General features: G+C 42.9%; 1 long non-coding RNA gene across 1 annotated transcript in view; it reads left to right on the top strand.

Moving 5' to 3' along the window:
• Positions 1-21676, top strand: part of LOC138261326 (uncharacterized) — a 48068-nt gene extending 26392 nt beyond the window's left edge. Inside the window, exon 2 of the long non-coding RNA XR_011199069.1 lies at positions 20832-21676. This is a non-coding gene — a long non-coding RNA (uncharacterized lncRNA). The remainder of the gene's footprint in view (positions 1-20831) is intronic.
• Positions 21677-22127: the final 451 nt, after the last annotated feature.

Raw genomic sequence — 22127 nt, forward strand, 5'->3', positions numbered from 1 at the left:
GCCGTCAGGACCACCGCAGCTGTGGCAGTCCGACCACCACATGCCCACATGCAGGTTACTGCCATCACTGCTGGGATCATGATCCTGATAGGCTGACGGTGGCAGAGGTCAGAATCAGCCAGGGCCGCCCTGCTGATTACGACCTGTTTCTCCGCCAGCCTTTTCATGGCGGTATCACCATCATGAAAAGGCTGGCGGAGAACAGGTGCAGGGGGCCACAAGGGGAACCATGAACTGCCCATGATCATGGCATGGGCAGTGCAGGTGTCCCCCTGCCCAACACCCTCGCAATGCTCACTGTGTGAGGGTGCGTGTGCCCCCTGCGGTGGCAGCATTGCCACCAGCTCTTCTACAAGTCAGCGACAATGCTGCTGCCACTTTCCAACTGGACTGAAGGTTGGAAACCTTGGTTTCTGCCTGTGAGCCTAGCGGGAAAGTCGTAATGGGTCCGGCGGGGAGGTCGCCAGTAAGGAGGCAACCTCCTAGTTGAAAGGTCGGCAGACTATCTTCCCATCTGCCAAACTCCTAACCAGGCCCAAAGTGTGGAAAATCTTCAGAAATGTTTGTGAATAATCAAAAACTCATTGCTATTTGAGGGTCCACATTTGTTGCATTACATTTTAGACCTCTCTGCTCTGAATTCCCTCATTTACAGGTCGATGCATTGTGTATGAATGCTGATGTGCCACATATTCTGTGGAACATCTGCGTATTCTTCCCACATTATTACTCCCAGCAGCACCAGAATTCCACAATGTTGGGTTAACCATGCCACTTTTGGGTGGACTCAAAAGATCATTTACCATGGCTTCCTGTTACCAATGCGTGTTTGGCAGTGGCTCCTCAGTTGATATTGGGCATTTACAAGTATCGGCTGTAACCTGTGCACATCTCATTTCACTCCTGTGTCCCTCCTAGGTGTAACCCCTGGAGCATTTACCGTGCCTGCCTGTAATCAGTGTACTCCTAAGGGTTGACAGTGTGTTGCTCGTGGGTGTTCTACATACATTATTTAACAGGGCTACCTGTACAGGTGTGCTCCTAGGTGACACACCTGTCACTCCTATGTGTAATCTATAAACTGCTCATGAGTAGTGGCAACAAAAACAAGATACCCACAAACTCTGAGTAAAGCATAAAATAGCAAAAATAAGATGAATGATGACTTCAGCAATCCAGGCATATTTAGGAGTTCCTTTAGCTTAGATCTTCAAACCCCTGCAGTGGGAATGAGGTTCCACATAAAACACAGAGGGTCTGAATATGATCTTGGCGGTTGGGGTTACTTTGTCACAAACGTGATGGATATCCTGTCTGTCTATGGAACTTGTAATACAGCGGACGGAATATCCGTCACATTTGTGACAGAGTATTCCATCCACTAATATCGTATTCAGGCCCAGAGACGTTAAACTAGAAGGGTGTGTGCTGACAAGAAAAGCCAGGTGTTGAGCTCATTAAGTGAAAACCAGTCAAATTACTAGTTGACTAGCTATTACAATTACTAATAATTTTACAGCAGGCATTAGTACTCCTACTATTAATAACAAATAAGTCATCAACCAGACATATAGTGCATACCACAAAATGAATACTGCCATCTAAATTTATCCAAAGCACTACACTGTGGTAAATAAACACAGTGAGTGAGAAAAACTTGTCAAAAATAGATAGGTAGGTACCAACGAGCAGTAACCTTTTAAATCAGTGGGTCTTAATCTGTTCACTTCTGTGTACACCCATTGAATCACTACTGGACGTCATGGGCCTCGACCTAAGTCATTTCTACAACTTGAACCTCAATACAATGCAGAACACAACAGAAGCAAGTAAATATCAGACAAACATATACAAAAAACAAACATTTTATTTTAATTGGAAGGTTATAGCTTTTCTTAATTTGTTTTTATTTCTAAAAGACGAAGCAGTGTGCCAAACTCTATAATATTATTTTGTCTATCATGCTTCTAGGGCATGCTGTCTTTTTGTTGGGGCGTCGCAGAGGTAAATTGAAGTAATCATTTGTCCATTCTAGATTGTATGTGCTGTACTTGTAGTGCTCTCGCGAATACCAGCTTAAGTTACGCACCATTCCTGTCTCTGGCCTGAGCTCAACCCTTTAAAGCCGCTGTAATCAATGCTAGGTGGCAAGTCACATACTCTGAAGTTAAAATAGCTCTTGATTCCAGTGCATGTGAATGCAGCCTGTCTGTCTGTTCTGTTTTGCCAACAGTTGGCGACAGTTAGGAATGTGTTCATCTCCAGCAATGCACTACACTGCAGTCCTTAGCTAAGTGTGAAACAGTCACAGAAGTATAACTGTGCAGGAGGTAGGCATTATTAGCCACTGTGCTACGCTTATAAAGACAGAGTGCAGCATGAATATTGACCCCAGAATATTGATGGGACACAATATAAAGGACAAAATTTCAGGAAAAAAATATCAACAAGAAAGTAAGGGCCTTATTAGGTCTTTGGGTGTTGGAATGAGCCAACTGCCAAAGCCCTGTGGAGGAGGCTGCTGTCATACCGATGGCCTCCCCTCCAGTTATATTACAATGTTTCCACTGGTTTGACTGGCGGCAACATCGTATTACAAAGTTGTGCCATGGCACTGCACAACAGCACCCTTGGAATGAGCACTGTCTGCAGTGCACAGTGCACATTCCGAGAGTGCTGGCAGGTAGCAAGGGCATGAGCCATGCAAGGGCACCCCTGTGGCCCCCAGCACTGTTTTTACACCAGCCTTTTCATGGCATGGACCCTGCCATGAAAAGGCTGGCGGAAAGAGAACTCATGATCTACCGCTGCCCCCTGTCGGGATCTATGATCCTAGCGGTGGCTGCTGTCTGACCACCAGGGTCATAATCTGGCGGTCGGACCGCCAGGAATGCGGCAGTCCAACTGCCACCACTGGTTAGGTAGTCCTTGGACTGACAAACTCGTAACAGGCCCTAAATCTGTATTATATACTGCTAACTTCACATAAATGTACAGTTGTGGTACATATATCTTAAAGGGGCATAAGTGTGGAGTTGCAGACAGTAAATCTATAATTGTCACTATGCACTTAACATCCGATATTTTATCCCTCGATATTCTTGTAGCACAATATTATGGGGTCGCTATTAGTAGTATAATTTGTGAAGGCTCACACCTTTCAAACCCCTTAGCACACATTGGCTGTTTTTCTTCAGGTGCAGATATACAGTTAACAAAATACTGATCACGGAACAGAAGGTTGTCATTGAAAATCGCTTGGGGTGAAGAATGTGAAAAGTGCTTACTTCTCACCCCACCTTGGAGTTATGTCCCACTCACAATGCCTGACATGATTGCATCCAAATTATGATTTTCCGTCAGTTTCGGGACTCGGGGTCCCAGCGCTTTCCACAGAATTCCCCTCGCAAGGGTTGATCGCCCAGAGTACGTCAACAGTTGCACAATTGCACTTGAACATGGATATTCCTGGCCAGCGCGTGACTGTGAACTAAAATCAGCCATGGAAAAAGTCAATATCTCTGATTTGCTGATTTGGGGCAGTTGCCACACTGGCCGTAAGAACCCTTGGACAAAAAATGGGTCCCGCCAGCACATAATATAAGCAGAGGCTTCACACATTAACGAAATGCAATTGGTTCAAGGGGTTGCTGAAGGTACGTCATTACACGATGTTACAGAACTTTATGGTCTACTTCTGCACTCATGGGCATTGGATTCCGGCAACAAACCATGTCTAGTAGAGTGTTCTGTGCCTAACTGGCAAGTGTCTATCTGAGAGGGCGTGAATCACCAGGAAAATAGCCATTGGGAACCCTATGGCAAAATAAATTATACCAGCTTTAAAACCGGGCAAAGAGATATAAAATTTCTTATGCCAGAATAAGAATGTCATTCAAATGTATTCTATTATATGTCTCTATGTGTCATGAAACTTATTGACGTCATAACATTTCTGTGGCACTGGCAATTATATTAAGGCTCAGATATTTCACGGTGCTGTTAGAAACTCTCTTTATGCAACCCTGCTTGGATGCTTCTCAGGTACACATAATGTACAAATACAAGTATCCAACTATAAAAAATATAAAAGTCATTATGTAACAAAGATATCTCATTGTGTGAATTATTGAGTGATTCATTCTCTAAAGAAGCATTACAGGTTTAGTTGAAGTTTATTTGTCATACTTCTGTCATTATTACCTCTCTCCCTAACGCAAAGTAATGTTGTGGCGTTACTCTGCATGTTTCTATTAGATGCCGCTCTTAGGTATTTCAGAGCTCAGCTCTGTGTGTGAGCCTGTCAGAAGTGATATTCAAATAATACCATGGCTGTTCAATCTAACATATTCAAGGGTATGGTTGAAATATAGTAGAGGGCTGTTCCTTGCTCCCTCTTTCACATTCTGTCTCATACCTCTGTCTGTCTTGAAAAATGTAGTTTTTTTTGTGGAAACCTATATTTAGGTCCAGCATAAGACATCTTTGAATGTCTGACAGAGCTAATCTAATGAAGAAACAAAACAAATTGTTACAAATGTAAATCGAATGCTGGATCAGGCTTTAAAAAATCAAATATAAAGCTAGTCAGTGGACCAGCCACCTTCAACCTTTGAATTTTTTGCAAATGCCACCTTAAAATTTGAATCCTTTTCTTGGACAACCGTTTTTGTTTCAATCTTCATTCATCAGGCCTGGTGATCTTATGGCCTGAGTCCACACATTCACAGGGTGAACATCGAGAGGCAAAGCAGAACATCTCTTTTTTTCCTGCAGCGAGGTTGGAAGACTAGGGTTGAGAATAGCGGGGGCACAGCAGACAGTACCTGCCACACTTAGTAATGACAATGGTTGGCAGCCTGCGACAATGTATGCTCTGCATGCACTCTCGCTTGCAAGGGATATGTTTTACAATAAAGGACTTGTAGTCCACCCGCTGCTTACCATTCATGGGTTTCCAAGGCACTTTTCCCTGCTGCCCCTTGATTGGACAGCATGTGTCAGACACCACTTTCTCTTCATTCTATAGAGAGTGGAGCAAGCACATATTGATTCAACTTAGTGTCCATCTGCTGATCGTGCTGTGGTTGAGTCACACGTTTCAGTACACTCACTGTTTCCAGTTCTTGTGCTGATTTCTCCATTCATTCTGTTTTCAAATGCATTTTTGGACATTGTTTATCTGCGCATGCATGTTTTGGCTTACTCGTACAATTAAAATAAAATTACACTTTATGTAGGTTGGATTAAGAATTTATAACCTATAAATGCCATATTAAGAAATTAATACCTTCATGCTGCTTGCAGCGCATGCCTATTTTATTTGCCTTTCATCTATTCATCCCCTTTATACCTCATACCTTTGCATTGATTTTGAGTTTGGTTCCTTGTTTAAGTTACTTACTCCCACAATTGAACTGCTCTCAACCGCTCTACACTACTCTTTACTAATTCCGGCCTACACAGGCTCGCGCCTGCTGCTGTTCTTGGTGCTCAATATGGGCATACTCCCGACCTGATTGAGAGAGGGCATGCTGGTTGTTCTCCCCAAGCCTGGCCGGGATGCAGTACTAATGGAATCATACCGTCCCTCTCACTACTTAACATGGACTATAAGATCTTAGGGAAAGTGCTGTCTAATAGATTGATCCCTATCACCCAACACATAGTGCACCAAGGCCAGAATGTGTTTTTAAAAGACAGAATACCTTTTTGAATTTAACACCTTTTTATGTTGATGTACTGGCCACAAACCTCGAGTGCCAACCCGTGGGTCGCCTCGTTAGATATAGAAAAGGTGTTCGACACCCTAGGGTGGAACTACTTACTGGTTGTACTTGAGAGAATAGATAAAGGTCCGAAATTCCTCAAATGGATCGCCTTACTTTATAATGCTCCATTGGCAAGAGTTAAGAAAGGCAGAGTCATATCAGACAAATTTCACATAGAACACAGCACCTGCCAGACTACCACCAGTCATTTTTGCACTTGCAGTGGAGCCGCTCGCTTGCACGCTTCATGAGCGTGTTTCGGAGTGGGGCATCTGGGAGGGCAATAGATGGTATATCATCTTGCTCTATGCAGACGACTCACTAGTGTATCTATAGAACGATGCTTTGGTGATACTCCAGCTAACAGCAGTTCAGATGGGTTTCAGGTCTAAAGGTTTACTGGGATAAATTGCAACTGTTCCCTTTGATGGCTTGATCACACCCCCACCGGATGGAGCTTCCAAATACTCCACTACCATACGCCCATGACACAATTAAATACCTAGGGGTTAGGTAGTATTAGAACACTAAGGCCCATATTTATACTTTTTTAGCACCGCATTTGCGTCATTTTAGGGCCTAGGGATCAGATCGAAGTCAATGTATGCAGGGCCCTTAAAGGTGCACAGATTTCTCTCCCATTCTGGATTGCCCTCCCCACCAGGTAGGATAGCTATCACTAACATGCTCATCCTGCCCCGATTGCTATACTTTTTCTCTGCTATACCGGCGCTGCTACCAACCGAAATTCTTGCAGACTTGTGCATGCTTCTCGGCACACTGGTATGGGGCAAGGGCAGACATAGGATGACAATCAACAATCTACAAACACCACTTGAGCAAGGCGGTCTGGGTGCCCCAAACTATGCATTTTATTATGCCGTTGCTCAGCTTCAATGTCCCAATAAATGGCTTGCAGGCCAATACGTCAGTGGGCAGGACGGCCTTACAACTCCGCAGGTGCTTCAGTGGATGATGGACCAGAAGGGGGGAGTTGCCAGCTAACAGGGGAAATGCCCTGACAAAGGTGGACAAAACCTGCTGGACCACTTACATGATCATGGCACTCGCCATGGCCCCATATACACCAGAATTGCCATTGTGGGCGATGTCTGGATGCAGTGTCCTACAAACACGCCCAGATGCACAGACATGGATGGATGCGGACCTTACGGTCTGAGACGACCTGTTTACAGACATTATCCTTAATACGTTTGAGAGCCTGGCAACTAACTACAGGATACTACACGGCTCTTTCTTGATATGCACCACCCTTACTGGACTACTAAGCAGGATATGGCACAGAACACATGACGAGTCTGAGATCTCCCCCATAGCACAGGTCTAACTGAGGCACAGAGGTGGCCTCAAGGCAGTAACACGCCTCTACTCATTTATGTATTTAGAGAGGGAGTCACCCCTTACTTCAACTTCGGGCCTACTGAGACAATGCCCTTGTGATGACCTTGACAGACAAACAATTGTTGCAATGCCTGTAAGTAACAAAACTCATCGCTGCCAATGTCAGGTTCAAATACACCCAATTCAGTTACCTGCACCACACACATCTTACCCCACACTGCTATATTACCCCGCACCGGCTATCAGGTACGCCAGATATCTGCCCCAGCTGCTGCACCACCACGGCTGACTTTATTTATATGGTCAGTAACTGGCCACACTTGGGGCCAGATGTAGCAATCTCCGAATTTGCGATTCGTAAATTACAAGTCGGTGTGACTCGCAATTTCCGAATCGCAAATTCGGATGCAGAACGGTGTCTCAGACACCGTCTGCGAATCGCTATGGGGTCGCAAAGACCCACCTCATTAACATTAATGAGGTGGGTTGCATTTTCGACCCCATAGCGATTCCCTGCACTCACAGGGATGGTGGCCTGCTGGAGACAGCAGACCTCCATGTCTGTGACTGATTTTTAAAGAAAGCAGTTTTTTTTGTATTGCAGCCCGTTTTCCTTAAAAGAAAACGAGTTGCAATACAAAAAAAATAACCAAACCATTTTTTATTTTTTTTCAGAGTAGGCAGTGATCCATTGGACCACTGCCTGCTCTGAAAATCATTTTTGGCAACATTCACAAAGGGGAAGGGGCCCATGGGGACCCCTTCCCTTTTGTGAATGGGTTTCCACCAGTGTGACACTGGTGGTAACTGCAAATTGCTTTGCGACCGCATTTGCGGTCACAAAGCAATTCAGCATTGCGGTGCGAGTCGCAAATAGGAAGGGGACACCCCTTCCTATTTGCGAGTCGCCGCAAAATGGGAATGAGCATCGCGATGGGCATTTTGCATGGCGCAAACGTCGATTTTCGCAGTTTGCACCATGCAAAATGCTACCTACATCCGGCCCTTGATCCCATATTGGAAAGATGTCAAGGAATTCATATCAGAGACCACGGGCATAACTATGGGGAGGTAGGGAACTGATTGCCTACTGTGAATAACCACTCACACGGTCGTGTACAGACCCAATAATAGATTTATTGACCTACCATTGATATTGGATTAGCACAGGATAGCCATGTGTTGGAAGTCAATCGTCACCCCCCCTAATTCACCTGTGGCTATCGGACTTCTCAACCAGTATCTTAGCTGAGCAACAAATATCACGAGATGTGTGTCCAGGAAGCACCAAACTGACTATGCTCACATACTGGCAAACTTACTTGTGCAAGATCGAAGCTAAATCGGATACTAGGCCACTGTATTTGCCAGTAATCTACCCCTTGCCACTAAGGGCATATGCTAAACACAATCCCCATATACCATAGGTACATGGGATCTCCATTATGGCGTACATCTTCTCCACAACAGCACTGTAATTAACCCCCGGATTAGCCTGGACACGGGCTATGTGCACAGAGATGACACTGCTATTTAGGGGCAGCTCCCCTACCACAAGACAGGTCTCCCCCACCCCCAGCGACAGCAGCCTCCCCAGTCCTTCTCCCCTCTATACAAGAGCTCCATTCACGTAAGCAGTGATAAGCGTGGCACCAGTTAGAGTTAAAGTTCTACTCTTTATGTTAAGCTGGTTACTCAAATGGAACAAACACTATCAGACACTTAAATGCCACTGCGCTACAACTATCTAATCTCATAATTTTGCACTGTGGACAATGTCTTTCATAAACATCTCTAACAGAACACAAGCAGTCAAGTGAATGTACAATACTGTAACCTCTAACTAGCAGCACTGCAATGCTACTGTAAATGTTACGTTTGCTGAAAAACCTAATAAAGAAATATTATTAAAAAATACTCTATTCTATGCTACCCCACTTCATGCCATTCCACTTTAGGTCACACTACACCATGCCACTTCATGCCACACCACTTTACATCACTTTGCGCCACTCCAAGGCACTCTATACAACTTTATGCCACCCCACAAAATTCTACACCACTCTACTCTATGCCACTTTACTCTATGCCACTCCAGTCTACACTATTCTATGGAACTCCACTGCACTCTGACACTCCACTCCACTCCATGCCACCCCACTCTATGAAACTCCACTCCACACCACTCTATGCTACTTTACTCTACTTTACTCTACTACACTCCACTCCTCACAATGCCGCTTTATGCCACTCTGCTCCTCTCCACACAATGCTACTCTATGCCGCTCTGCACCGTTCTACTCTACACCACTCCACTCTGTGGTTGTTCTCTGCCATGCCTCCCCACTCCATGCCAGTCGACTGCACGCCACTCCACTCAATGACAACTCCACTCCATGCCACTCCACACCACTCCACCACTCCATGCCAGTCCATGCCACTTTACATTATTCCATTCCACTCCACATCCTCTACTCTGTGCCACTCTATTTATCTCTATGCCAGTCTACTGCACAGCATTCTACCCTGTGCCACTCCACTCTATGCCTTTCCACTCTATGCTACTCCCACTCTACTGAGCATCACTCTAACCTGTGCCACTTCACTCTACGTCTTTCCACTCTGTGCTACTCCACTCTATGCCATGCCACTCCACTCCTCTCCACACCACACCACTCTATGTCACTTTACTCCATGCTACTCCACTCTCAATCAATCAATCAAACATTTATAAAGTGCGGAAAATCATCTGTGAGGGTCTCGAGATGCTGGAGCTGTATGCTGCTATGTGGAGGTACAATCAATTGAACATCCATGTCTTTAGTTCTCTTCTAAATCGCTGGAGTGGTGGAGCGGCACTGTGGTATAGGGGAAGGTTGTTCTAAGCCTTGGCTGTCAGGTGCAGGAAGGATGGTCATCAACTATTGGCTTGACAGATTCATGGGGTGTTTGCAAAGGAGAGAGAGCTCCCTGATTGGAGGTGTCTGGTCGGTTGGTGGAAGGTCAGGCGTTTGTTGATGTACGCTGGTCCTTTGTTTTGCAGGGGCTTTTCGGCGTGGGTCAGCATCTTGAACTGACATTTCTTCTGAATCCGGAGCCAGTGTAGTTTCTTGAAATGGGGTGTGATATGGGTCCTTCTGGAGCGGTCGAGCATGAGTTTTGCCACTGAGTTCTGTATTGTTTGGAATCTCTTCCGGAGGTGAGCAGTGATTCCTATGTAGAGTGTCTTTCCATAGTCCAGTCTGCTGGTGATGGGGACCTGTGTGATGGTCCTTCTGGTGTATGCTGGGAGCCACCTGAAGATTTTTGGGAGCATGTGAAGGGTGTGGAACCAGGCAGATGAGACTGCATTGACTTGTTTCTTCATGGACAACTTGCTACCCAGGATGATGCCGAAGTTTTGGGTGTTGTCTGTTGGGGTGGGGGGTATGCTGAGCTCTGTGGGCCACCCTGTTTCAGTCCATGGTGAGGTATTGTTCCTAAAGATGAGGACTTCTGTTTTTTCAGTGTTGAGTTTGAGACAGTTGTCCTTCATCCACTCTATGCCACTAAACTCTGTCACTCTCCTCTGCACAAGCCACTCTACTCTACACCACTCTACTTTGAGCCACTCCACTCTTTGCCTCTCCTCTCCATTCCGCTCTATACCACTCTACTCCACTCCTCTCAAAGCCGCTGTATGCCATTCTAAGTCACTGTACTCTATACCACTCTACTCTATGCCATGTCACTCAACTCTACACCACTCTACTCTGCGGCACTACACTCTATGCCAGTCGACACCATTCCACATCATGTCACTCTATACCACTTCACTCTATGCCACTCTACTCCATGCCATTCTACAGCACTCTACTCTATGCAGCTCTGCTCTATGTCACTCCACTCTCCTCCACTCCACTCTGCTCTGTGCCACTCCACCCCACCCTACGCCGCTCTATGCCACTCCACTCCACTCTGTGTCACTCTTCACCACTCCACTCTGCACCACTCTACTGTATGCCACTTTACTCTATGTAACATGACTCTACCCCATTCCATTCCTCTTTATGCCACTCCACTTCATGCCACCCTACTCCACTCCACTCTGTGCTACTCTACTGTATGCCTCTCTAAGCCATGCTGCACTACTCTTTGCCACTCCATGCCCTCCTATGCCACCCCACAACACTTCACTCCATGCCATGCCACTCTAATCTATGCCACTCCACGCATACATGCTAAGGCAGTCCTACACTGGAGCCCCAGTAGGTTCTACCATGGGCGGTGGGCTTTGATGAATGTGTGACTACAGGCACCACCCTTCATGGGATCCATGTGCCCTGCAATAGGAGTAACCTAAACTTGAAAAAAAGACGAGAAGGATGCACAGCGTAAATTACAGATGGTACACTCTCATGACGCAAGACTTAGCGTTTGTGCGTGTTTACCTGTTTCAGGGCATAGTGTGTCCATGAATACTTGGTCCTCAAGAAAGCAGCAGTGACCTTTTTTGGCTCAATTTCAATGGCTGAACCATGTTGACCAAGCACTAGAATGTGTGAAGTAAATATGGTTTCACGTAACAACCACCATTGTTTTTAATTCTGCCGCAGGAGTCCTGGATTAAATTGGTTAGTGATAACCATGCTTATCCTGGAGGTAGTTTTACATTTTTACTTTCACTGATTTTACACCACTTGGCAACATAACCCCAACATAATTACCAGCTCCACTGTAATTCAGGTGTCATAGCACACCTATGTTGCACTCAGCAACTTAGGCGGGAACCTGATGATGAAGCATGCCACAAGCTAGGTTTGTGGGTGAGGGTTCTTCTCAAAAGCCTATTGCTTTTTTCTAGGCAGTGAGGTATCAGAGGATATATGGTACATATGGAAAGCCTTAGACGACATGCTCACCCTAGAGATTTGGTATCTTTAGTTTGGGAAGGTGATTGAACTTCCTTTCTCCCCATTTCTTCTGTTTATAGTAGATGCTTTATTGTAACCAAAAAGGAATACCCACAACATGCAGCGCCAGCCAGCTCGGATCCCAGAGACAACTGATGTGAAAATACTGGAACCATTGTCTGACAGCTTGTAACTGCAAATATGAGGATTGCTCAAACAATATCAACAACATTCACGGGGTATCCATGAGGTATACCACACCACCTTTCCCCCCTAAATAAACAAAAACAAAATACAGTTTATATGTGTATAAATAAGCATATGATAAGCATACCTAGCTTCAAAATAGAAGGATATATATATATATATATATATATATATATATATATATATATATATATAATGAAAAAATTACAGTAAATGCATAAAACAACTAATAGTCCAAATGAAAAATATATATTGTTCAGTACGTAACAAATTATTTGAATTTATTCTGCACTTTCACCTCACTTGAAGTAGATCTTATAGAGCGAGTCGTGGATGTACCACTATCACTAGTGGCACAACTATCACTCTGTATTTGACTTAAAACTGTAGACTGCCACCATTGTGACCAATCTAGATCACAACCAGAAAATGTCTTCCTGTCTATCAGGCTCGCCTGTTGTGTTAATTTCATTAACTTTCTCATGTTCCACCACCCTTAGTTTTCTAGTAAAACTGCACCTTTACAGACCCTACAGACATTAGCAGGAGACAAGAAACATGATTCACCCTTCCTACTTTCTTGATCACTACATAGTCAGCAATGTTTATGTCACTCTTCCCTTGAGCATGACTTTTGTCAAACTTGTACTTTATTTTAGAGTTATTTGTAGCTACCTTTGTAATGACATCAGTAGTGACTTTGGAATGATCGTCATCTGAGTTATACGTTGACAGTCTTCTTGCAAACAAGTAGGGGGTAACGAAGAATGGTCCTTCTTGCTTCTCAATAACTGGAAATGGGTGACCCACAGTGCAATGGGGAGAAGTGTTGTAACTCCATATTTTACATTTGATAAATTGCTTAACATTCATGCCTGCTGCAAGCACAATCTATATCACTTCTTTGATTATTTTGTTACCTCTCTCTAAAAGTCCACTCGACAAGGGGGAATAAAAAGCTAACCACAAATGCTCAACATTATGTTTGGAGAAATTTTTTTTATTTGATCTGACATTAAATAAGAACCTTTGTCTGTGACTACATATTTGGGAGGTCCTTCTTTGAAAACACTTATTCTAGGAATTCAATGACTACTTCTGAAGAGAGTGTATTCACAAATGAAAAATATAGCCACTTAGATAAATAGTCAACTAGAAAGGTGGCATACCTCATGCCTTCTGATAGAGAGACATAAAGACCTGAGAAGTCAATACCATGCTTTTCCCATGCTTTTTCGGTGTAAGGGACAGGATGACGGGGTGTTTTGTTCAATTTCCAGTGTTTATCAGACAATACACATTCAGGACACTTATCAACCAAATGCTTCACGTTTGCATCTAAAGCCACCAATAATGCTGTTTTACACGTAACTGTAGGTAATTCACCAGCAACACAAGCAAATGTTTTCATGTCACCTTCTAAACATCTAGGGGCATATTTATACTCTGTTTGCTTTGAATGTGCGTCAAAAGTTTTGACGCACATTCATCGCAAACCTTGCCCCGTATTTAAACTTTGACGCCCGAGCCCGCAGACGTCAAAATTCCTCCGTGTGAGTCATGTTTTGGATGCGGGAAACTGCCTTGCGTTAATGACATGCAAGGTAGGCGTTCCCGCCCAAAAATGTCTTTAAGGCCTGTGCGCCTTATTTATACTTCCGCGTCATTTTGATGCACAGAAGAGGGTGGGCCTTAAAAAACGGCCCACAGCCTGATGTGCGCCGTTTTTTAACGCCTGGGTCAGGGCAGGAGTTAAGGGATCTGTGGGCTCACTTCCATGATCTCTGACCATGGAAGGAGTCCAGAGGTGCCCTTCCCTGCCCCCAGGGACACCCCCTGCCACTCTCACCCACTCCTGGAGGACACCCATGGATGGGGGGACTCATCCCAGGTAAGTACAGGTAAGTTGAGGTAAGTATATATTTTTTAAAGTTGCATAGAGGGGCCTATTTTGGCCCCCCCTACACGCCACTGTGCCCAATGGCCATGCCCAGGGGGACAGAAGTCACCTGGGCATGGCCATTGGGCAAGGAAGGGGGCATGACTTCTGCCTTTGCTAAGACAAGAGTCATTTCAATGGGGTTTGTGCGTCAAAAAATGGCGCAAGTCCGGTTTGAGGCATGATTTTTGCTTCAAACCTGACTTGCACCATTTTTTGACGCACAACCCCCATTTTCCCCTACGCTACCTGGTTTGAGTCTTTTTTTTTTTACTCTGACCAGTCCGCAGCGCCAGCGAACGTCATTCCTTAAATAAGGCGCCCGCATGGCGTGTAGGAATGGCGTTAGCTGGCGGTAAAATTTTGGATGCAAACCAGCGCTGGCACTGGTTTGCGTCAAAAAGTATAGATATGGGCCCTGAACTCAGACTATCCACACACAATGTATTCCTTAACGCTCTCTGGAATATTGTCATGCTGACATGCATCAAACCACTCTTTTTCTGTTAACATTTCATTGCATTCATGTACAGCATAAATTGTTCAAACACACAGCACATCGTCCACTTCAGTTTCTTCATCAATGCCTGGTAATGGCATGCATGAAAGGCTTTCTGCCTGGAAATTCTTCAAACCGCAACATGTTTATCACAAAAGTGTACTTGTGTAGCTCGAAACTAACCTAATTAAAATTGCTGTGCTTTATCGTGAATACCTCTTGTGAATATGTATACCAAAGGGCTTAGGTCCGTGTGTAGTAATAATTTCTGACCTCAGACATACACTTTGAATATATGTACTGCCCAAATGCATGCCAATGCTTCGCTCTATTATACTGTGCTGTTTTTTTATCCTCCTTCAGAGATCTGGAGACAAACGCTGGAGTTTGTTCCTTACCTCCTCTCATTTGGCGTAACACAGCCCCAAGTCCTTGTGAACTGGCACCTACTGTGACTGTAGATGAACGGTTTTCATGAAAAGTACTTAGTGCAAGTGCCTCTTCTATTAACTCTTTCCCTTTTTCAAAAAGCAGTTTGCATCTTCTGGGACCAACAAAACTTTTGACCTTTTCTGAGCAGAGTCCTTAAAGGTTCTACTACTAACACATAACCTGCTACAAAGTGTGCATAGTACTCCACCAGACCGAGGAAAGACTGGAGTGCATCCTTGTCTGTCGGTGCACTTGCATCCTTGATGGCCTTGATAAATGAAAACTTGGGTCTTATTTCAGCAGCTGATATTGTGTGTCAAAGGTACTTGAGTTAAATGGTGGCAAATTTACATTTGTCACGTCTAATCATCATTCCCTTGTGCAATAGGAAGGACAAAACTGTTTCCAATATCTTGTTGTGGTCCTCCAATGATTGCATAGACTAGTATGTTATCTTGGTGTGCAAAGCATCCATGAGTTTCTGAAATACACTGTTGGCTGATGCTAAGCCAAACAGCAATCTCAAAAATGTATAGGCTCCGAAGGGCGTAACTAAAGTCATCATCTCTTGAGTTTCACTGTCCTGAGCAACTTGATGATACGCTGACCTCAGGTCAATGATGGAGAACCATTTCACTCCACCCAAATTGGTCAAAAGCCTCACTCTTGTCTAAGGGATGGCAATCCACTAAAATGTTAGCATTAAGTGTGCGCAAGTCAGCACACAAACTGATCTCGCCAGATTTGTTTTGTGCAGCTCCGATGGGTGAGGGTGATTGTGAGGGCTGAACTGGTTCTATAATACCTTGATCACAAAGGTTCCTTAACATTTGTTTGAGCTCATCTCTCACACTTAGTGGAAGTTGTCTGACTTTGTGTACATAAGGTTGTGCTAGAGGTTTCAAATGAATCTGGTGCACAAGCCTTTAACAGTATCAACCTGTTCAAAGAAAAGTTCACCAAACTTTGATAGAACAACCTTAACGGGTTCTTCCAGAGTGCACATACATTAATTTGGCAAATCACCTACTCTTACTGGTATGTTAGCTCCTGGTACTGGATACAAACCCAGACTAGCAATATCTTGCCAACCGATTATATCCTTGCCCTTGATTGCTACATAAACCTTTGTGCATGTTTCTCTTCCCAATTTACCTGTGCATTGAAGTAACCCAACATTTCAATATACTTTTCCCCAGATGCCTTGGGACACACATTAGTGGGCAAGAGTTTTGTTCTTTCCCCATTTGGCATAAAATGTTGTCTCTCGCAATATGGTAATAGATGAGCCAGAATCCACCATGACCTGTAATGAAAAGTTATCAATACATGCATTGCATATAGGTCCTTTAACTTTAGTGCTAATAACATTACACTCTACGGTCAGTGCAACACTACAGGGAGTGCAGAATTATTAGGCAAGTTGTATTTTTGAGGATTAATTTTATTATTGAACAACAACCATGTTCTCAATGAACCCAAAAAACTCATTAATATCAAAGCTGAATATTTTTGGAAGTAGTTTTTAGTTTGTTTTTAGTTTTAGCTATGTTAGGGGGATATCTGTGTGTGCAGGTGACTATTACTGTGCATAATTATTAGGCAACTTAACAAAAAAAAATATATACCCATTTCAATTATTTATTATTACCAGTGAAACCAATATAACATCTCAACATTCACAAATATACATTTCTGACATTCAAAAACAAAACAAAAACAAATCAGTGACCAATATAGCCACCTTTCTTTGCAAGGACACTCAAAAGCCTGCCATCCATGGATTCTGTCAGTGTTTTGATCTGTTCACCATCAACATTGCGTGCAGCAGCAACCACAGCCTCCCAGACACTGTTCAGAGAGGTGTACTGTTTTCCCTCCTTGTAAATCTCACATTTGATGATGGACCACAGGTTCTCAATGGGGTTCAGATCAGGTGAACAAGGAGGCCATGTCATTAGATTTCCTTCTTTTATACCCTTTCTTGCCAGCCACGCTGTGGAGTACTTGGACGCGTGTGATGGAGCATTGTCCTGCATGAAAACCATGTTTTTCTTGAAGGATGCAGACTTCTTCCTGTACCACTGCTTGAAGAAGGTGTCTTCCAGGAATTGGCAGTAGGACTGGGAGTTCCATCCTCAACCCGAAAAGGCCCCACAAGCTCATCTTTGATAGCCCAAACCAGTACTCCACCTCCACCTTGCTGGCGTCTGAGTCGGACTGGAGCTCTCTGCCCTTTACCAATCCAGCCACGGGCCCATCCATCTGGCCCATCAAGACTCACTCTCATTTCATCAGTCCATAAAACCTTAGAAAATCAGTCTTGAGATATTTCTTGGCCCAGTCTTGACGTTTCAGCTTGTGTGTCTTGTTCATTGGTGGTCGTCTTTCAGCCTTTCTTACCTTGGCCATGTCTCTGAGTATTGCACACCTTGTGCTTTTGGGCACTCCAGTGATGTTGCAGCTCTGAAATATGGCCAAACTGGTGGCAAGTGGCATCGTGGCAGCTGCACGCTTGACTTTTCTCAGTTCATGGGCAGTTATTTTGCGCCTTGGTTTTTCCACACGCTTCTTGCGACCCTGTTGACTATTTTGAATGAAACGCTTGATTGTTCGATGATCACGCTTCAGAAGCTTTGCAATTTTAAGAGTGCTGCATCCCTCTGCAAGATATCTCACTATTTTTGACTTTTCTGAGCCTGTCAAGTCCTTCTTTTGACCCATTTTGCCAAAGGAAAGGAAGTTGCCTAATAATTATGCACACCTGATATAGGGTGTTGATGTCATTAGACCACACCCCTTCTCATTACAGAGATGCACATCACCTAATATGCTTAATTGGTAGTAGGCTTTCGAGCCTATACAGCTTGGAGTAAGACAACATGCATAAAGAGGATGATGTGGTCAAAATACTCATTTGCCTAATAATTCTGCACTCCCTGTATTAATGGTGTCAGCACGTGCCTCAACATAAATATCTACATTGCTAATATGCACTAGATCTTTACTACTCCTACACACACTTTGGAAGTGTCCTTTTTTACAAGATAAGCATTGCTTGCCAATGGCTGGACATCCTGCAAAGTTATTGAGATGGTTCTTAGAACCACATCTGTAGCAAACAGTAGAACCTTTCTTAATGTTCCCCTTCTGCATCCTCATTTTGGATCGAACCGTGCAAACTGATTTTGAACTGTTCCCTGGTGAAGCTTCTTAGATGTTGTTGATAAATGTTTCAGCATTCAAAGCATTAGATGAAACTGAAGATCTCTCAATACTTCTTGCTAAGTCAAGAACTTCAGTAAGCCTAGGGTTTCTACAACTTACCAGGCACTCCTGGATTTTCATAGAAGCACACGTGAAGACAAATTGAAAGTGCTTTTACATGTTTCAACTAGCAAGTAGCTGCCAAAATCCTGAGCTCATACTCTTCAACCTCATCCTCAACGTGTTCTCTGCATTAGTTTGTTGTTTGGTAGAGTTATGTCTCTCTAACATAATGTTTGGTTCATCCTATAACTGTTTTTGTAGACTTTCAATTGCTTCTATATAGATGTTTCAATGGACATCCCCAGATTGACCAATGGGAGCTGATGTAAAATGTTTGTTGAGCAGTATGTCCCAAACGGCCAATGACAACACCAATTTTCAGGACTGTAGTTACATGCTTCGATGGCCACTAGGACCACTTCATATTAGGTTTTCCAGGGCGTGCAAGAAATGGAGGCAGTTGTGTAATTTGTTGCACTGTTGCCATGGTAGAATAACAACTGAACAACTTGAGAAAGTATGCCCTAAAATGAAGTTTGAGAGTAACTACCTTAAAAACTTCTGATGCAGTGGTAATGAATTCAATTAATTAAACAGTAGAAATAAAAAATTCAACTGAAGAAACATTAGTAATAATTATTAACTGAATTTAGCTGAAAGGCTGGTTGATATTAATGATGAAACTGTGTAAAGTATGTGCAAGAAATCAGTATCTGTATCTGTATAAATAAATACCAGGTTGCCCAATTCAATATGGCCACTACATGAAGTTTTGCATGCAGGCATGAACCCGAGGGACAGGGAATATAATTCGAGCCGACGCGATGTCTGTATACTGCCAACAGAAGATAATGGGATGTAGTGCTCAACAGCGGCAACAATATAATCATGTAAGCATGGACAAGGAAACCAATTCGGGCCGATGTGTTGTTTGTCTACTGGCAACGGTAGATAATGGGCTGGAGCATGCACTGTGCCAGCAACGTAATCACACAAGCATGTGACTAGGTAGCCTTCTGAAACTGATGCTCCGAATACTCATGATGTGCATGTAGGGCAACGTCACTGCACACAATGAGTATAATGTATGCACATTTAGGGAAATTGCCCAAGATGCAGCAGAAATATCCCCAACACATAGGGTGACCAGATTTTGAAGAGTGAAAACCGGGACAGGTAAGACATAAAAGAAGGACTAAAGACTTTACTCTCACTTTTATATCTGGCCTGTCCCGTTTTTTTGCGTAGCTTTGTGAATGTGTGCCTATACATGTGCCTATATGTGTGTATAAATATATATATATATATATTACACCATCCAAGGTCCACCTTGTGGTGCGTACGTTTTACGAGTGCAAACGTGAGCAAAGGACCATTCCTCTACAATATCCAAAACCAGCAATTGTCAGACAATTGATTTGTTGCACTCCAGGAGAGTTTTATTGCTTCTATCCAAAGAAGTATAAAAAAAATCTAGCTTTGGATAGAAGCTATAAAACTCTCCTGGAGTGCAACTAATCAATTGTCTGACAATTGTTGGTTTTGGATATATATATATATATATATATATATATATATATATATATATATATATAAAAATATATTTATATCAAAACATATTCTTGTAGCCACAAGAAACGTCAGGACACTTCCAGACAAATATAGAAAATCTGTGTGATAGTAAAACTTTTCTACATTTGTCTGGAAGTGTCCTGACCTTTCTTGTAGCTACAAGAATATGTTTTGATTTATTTTATGGTTATTCCCGAATCCATGGTCGGACCGCCACGTTGTTTGAGCCTCAGTATTTCAGGACTTTCTTTCAGATATATATATATATATATATATATAAAGTCCAGAAACTGGTGAAAAGCAGTTTACTGGACGGCTGCACAATGTCATTCAGGAATCCGGTATTAAGCTGAGAAACGAGCAATTCAAATAGTCGTTAATCCGCTATTTTATTGCAATAATTCTCAAATAGTAGTCACAATCACGCTGTCATGGCCAAATGTCTACGCGTTCCGGCTAACGCCTATATGTATTTATTGATAATGCAGATATATTAATCAGAAAATATTAATAAATGTTTAAGTCATTTGAATGATTAATGTAGAAAAATAATGTGTACGTTTGAAAATGCGCCCTCAAAGAGTGGCTGCCACCACTCACGAATTATATTTAAAAAGTGATTAAACCATGTGAAATGTTGAAAATGCATAATAACGATGTAGTAATATGTCATATTGAGATATATAATGTATATATAATGTATGTTTTGCATTATATTGTAGAGCTAACATAGCAGAAGTTGTGGCCTAGTTTTGTCAGGCATCATGCAGAAGCCGAATGTTAACGCACAATGTAGAAAAGCTAATATGCTGGACTAACCATAAACCGCTCATTGTTTAATAAACTTTGCTCAGCTAAAATCCTACATACTGGATTTACTTTCACAGGACTCGAACAATGGACACACTGACTGGAGAAGAAGATGCAACATTTTCGATACCTGACGAACCGGACGATGAGGGCATCGTACAGTGAACCAATCAACAGCTTGATAACTGTGTGATATTAGAATTCATAGATTTAGAAAATTAAGACTATTGGATAGAGTCATTACTGGTGATTTACTGACCAATTAGGAATTAGGGGATAGTCTGGGTAACTTTGATATAATGATGTGACAAAGGGAGAAAACTTCAGATGCAGATAGATGGAGGGAGATGTAAGGTGCAGATGTCCGGAGAGTGACTACGAGATCGAAGAAATTTAAGATTCTGTCATTGGGCTCATTGCTCTTGAGAGCCTGATAAGATGTTGAACGATTGATGACCTGAAGACGAAGACTGACTTTGTTGCTGATCCATACCGTGAATAGGTAGCTATGACAATGTGACTGAATTACCTTTTGTGCCTTTTCCTTCTAGGTACCAACTGCGCTGTCTAAATAGTTTTTCTTTTGGTTAGATGTTTTTCCAAATTCATGGTCTAAACTTTTTTGCATGATGTCCCACATGCTAATGCTAATCTGGACTAGATGAGGTTGCTATTCTGAGACGTTGACATATACAGTTACAAATGATTGACAGACTGATTTGCTGAACTCTGCTACTCATGTTGATGTATTCACCTTTGTTGGCTTATGCTGAAGCATTAGAATGCATGTTTTCTCAAGTTCTGATTAGATTATGTTAGTGGTGGTCACTAATGAATTAATTTTGAGTTGATTGAGTAAAGTTTGAATTAATCTCATGAATTAGTATTGTAACTAATAGGGAAATAAAATTGCTAAAACGTATATTGAGTTGTGGTTATTCATGAAATGTTTGACGCTATTATTTGCTGATTAATGACTTGTTTAATGATTATTGATTTGTGTATTGATTGTTGATGGACATTGGTTACTATATAGCTAGGATACTCCATGCGAATCAAAAGGTTCATTGACCTATATGCGTCCCCTTGTAAGTTTACTTATTAAGGACTGGGCGCAGTAGCAATATATATGCACACACACGCATGTACAAGACTACGTATATAAAATTAGCTATGGCTTGACCTCTCACCCTGCACCCCTAACACCTCCACCCCCCACCTCTCTCTGCTCCCCTCTCCATCTTTCTGCTGGGAGCAAAGAGGGGACTGTGTTGCCTGACAGTACCAGATAAATTACTTCAATTCCTCCATACTTTGTGGGCGTCTTTAACTTATGCTTCCTTACATTATCTGACCTTGGTCCCAAAAACCGT

Source organism: Pleurodeles waltl, chromosome 10, assembly GCF_031143425.1.
Source record: "Pleurodeles waltl isolate 20211129_DDA chromosome 10, aPleWal1.hap1.20221129, whole genome shotgun sequence".
Lineage (NCBI taxonomy): Eukaryota > Metazoa > Chordata > Amphibia > Caudata > Salamandridae > Pleurodeles > Pleurodeles waltl.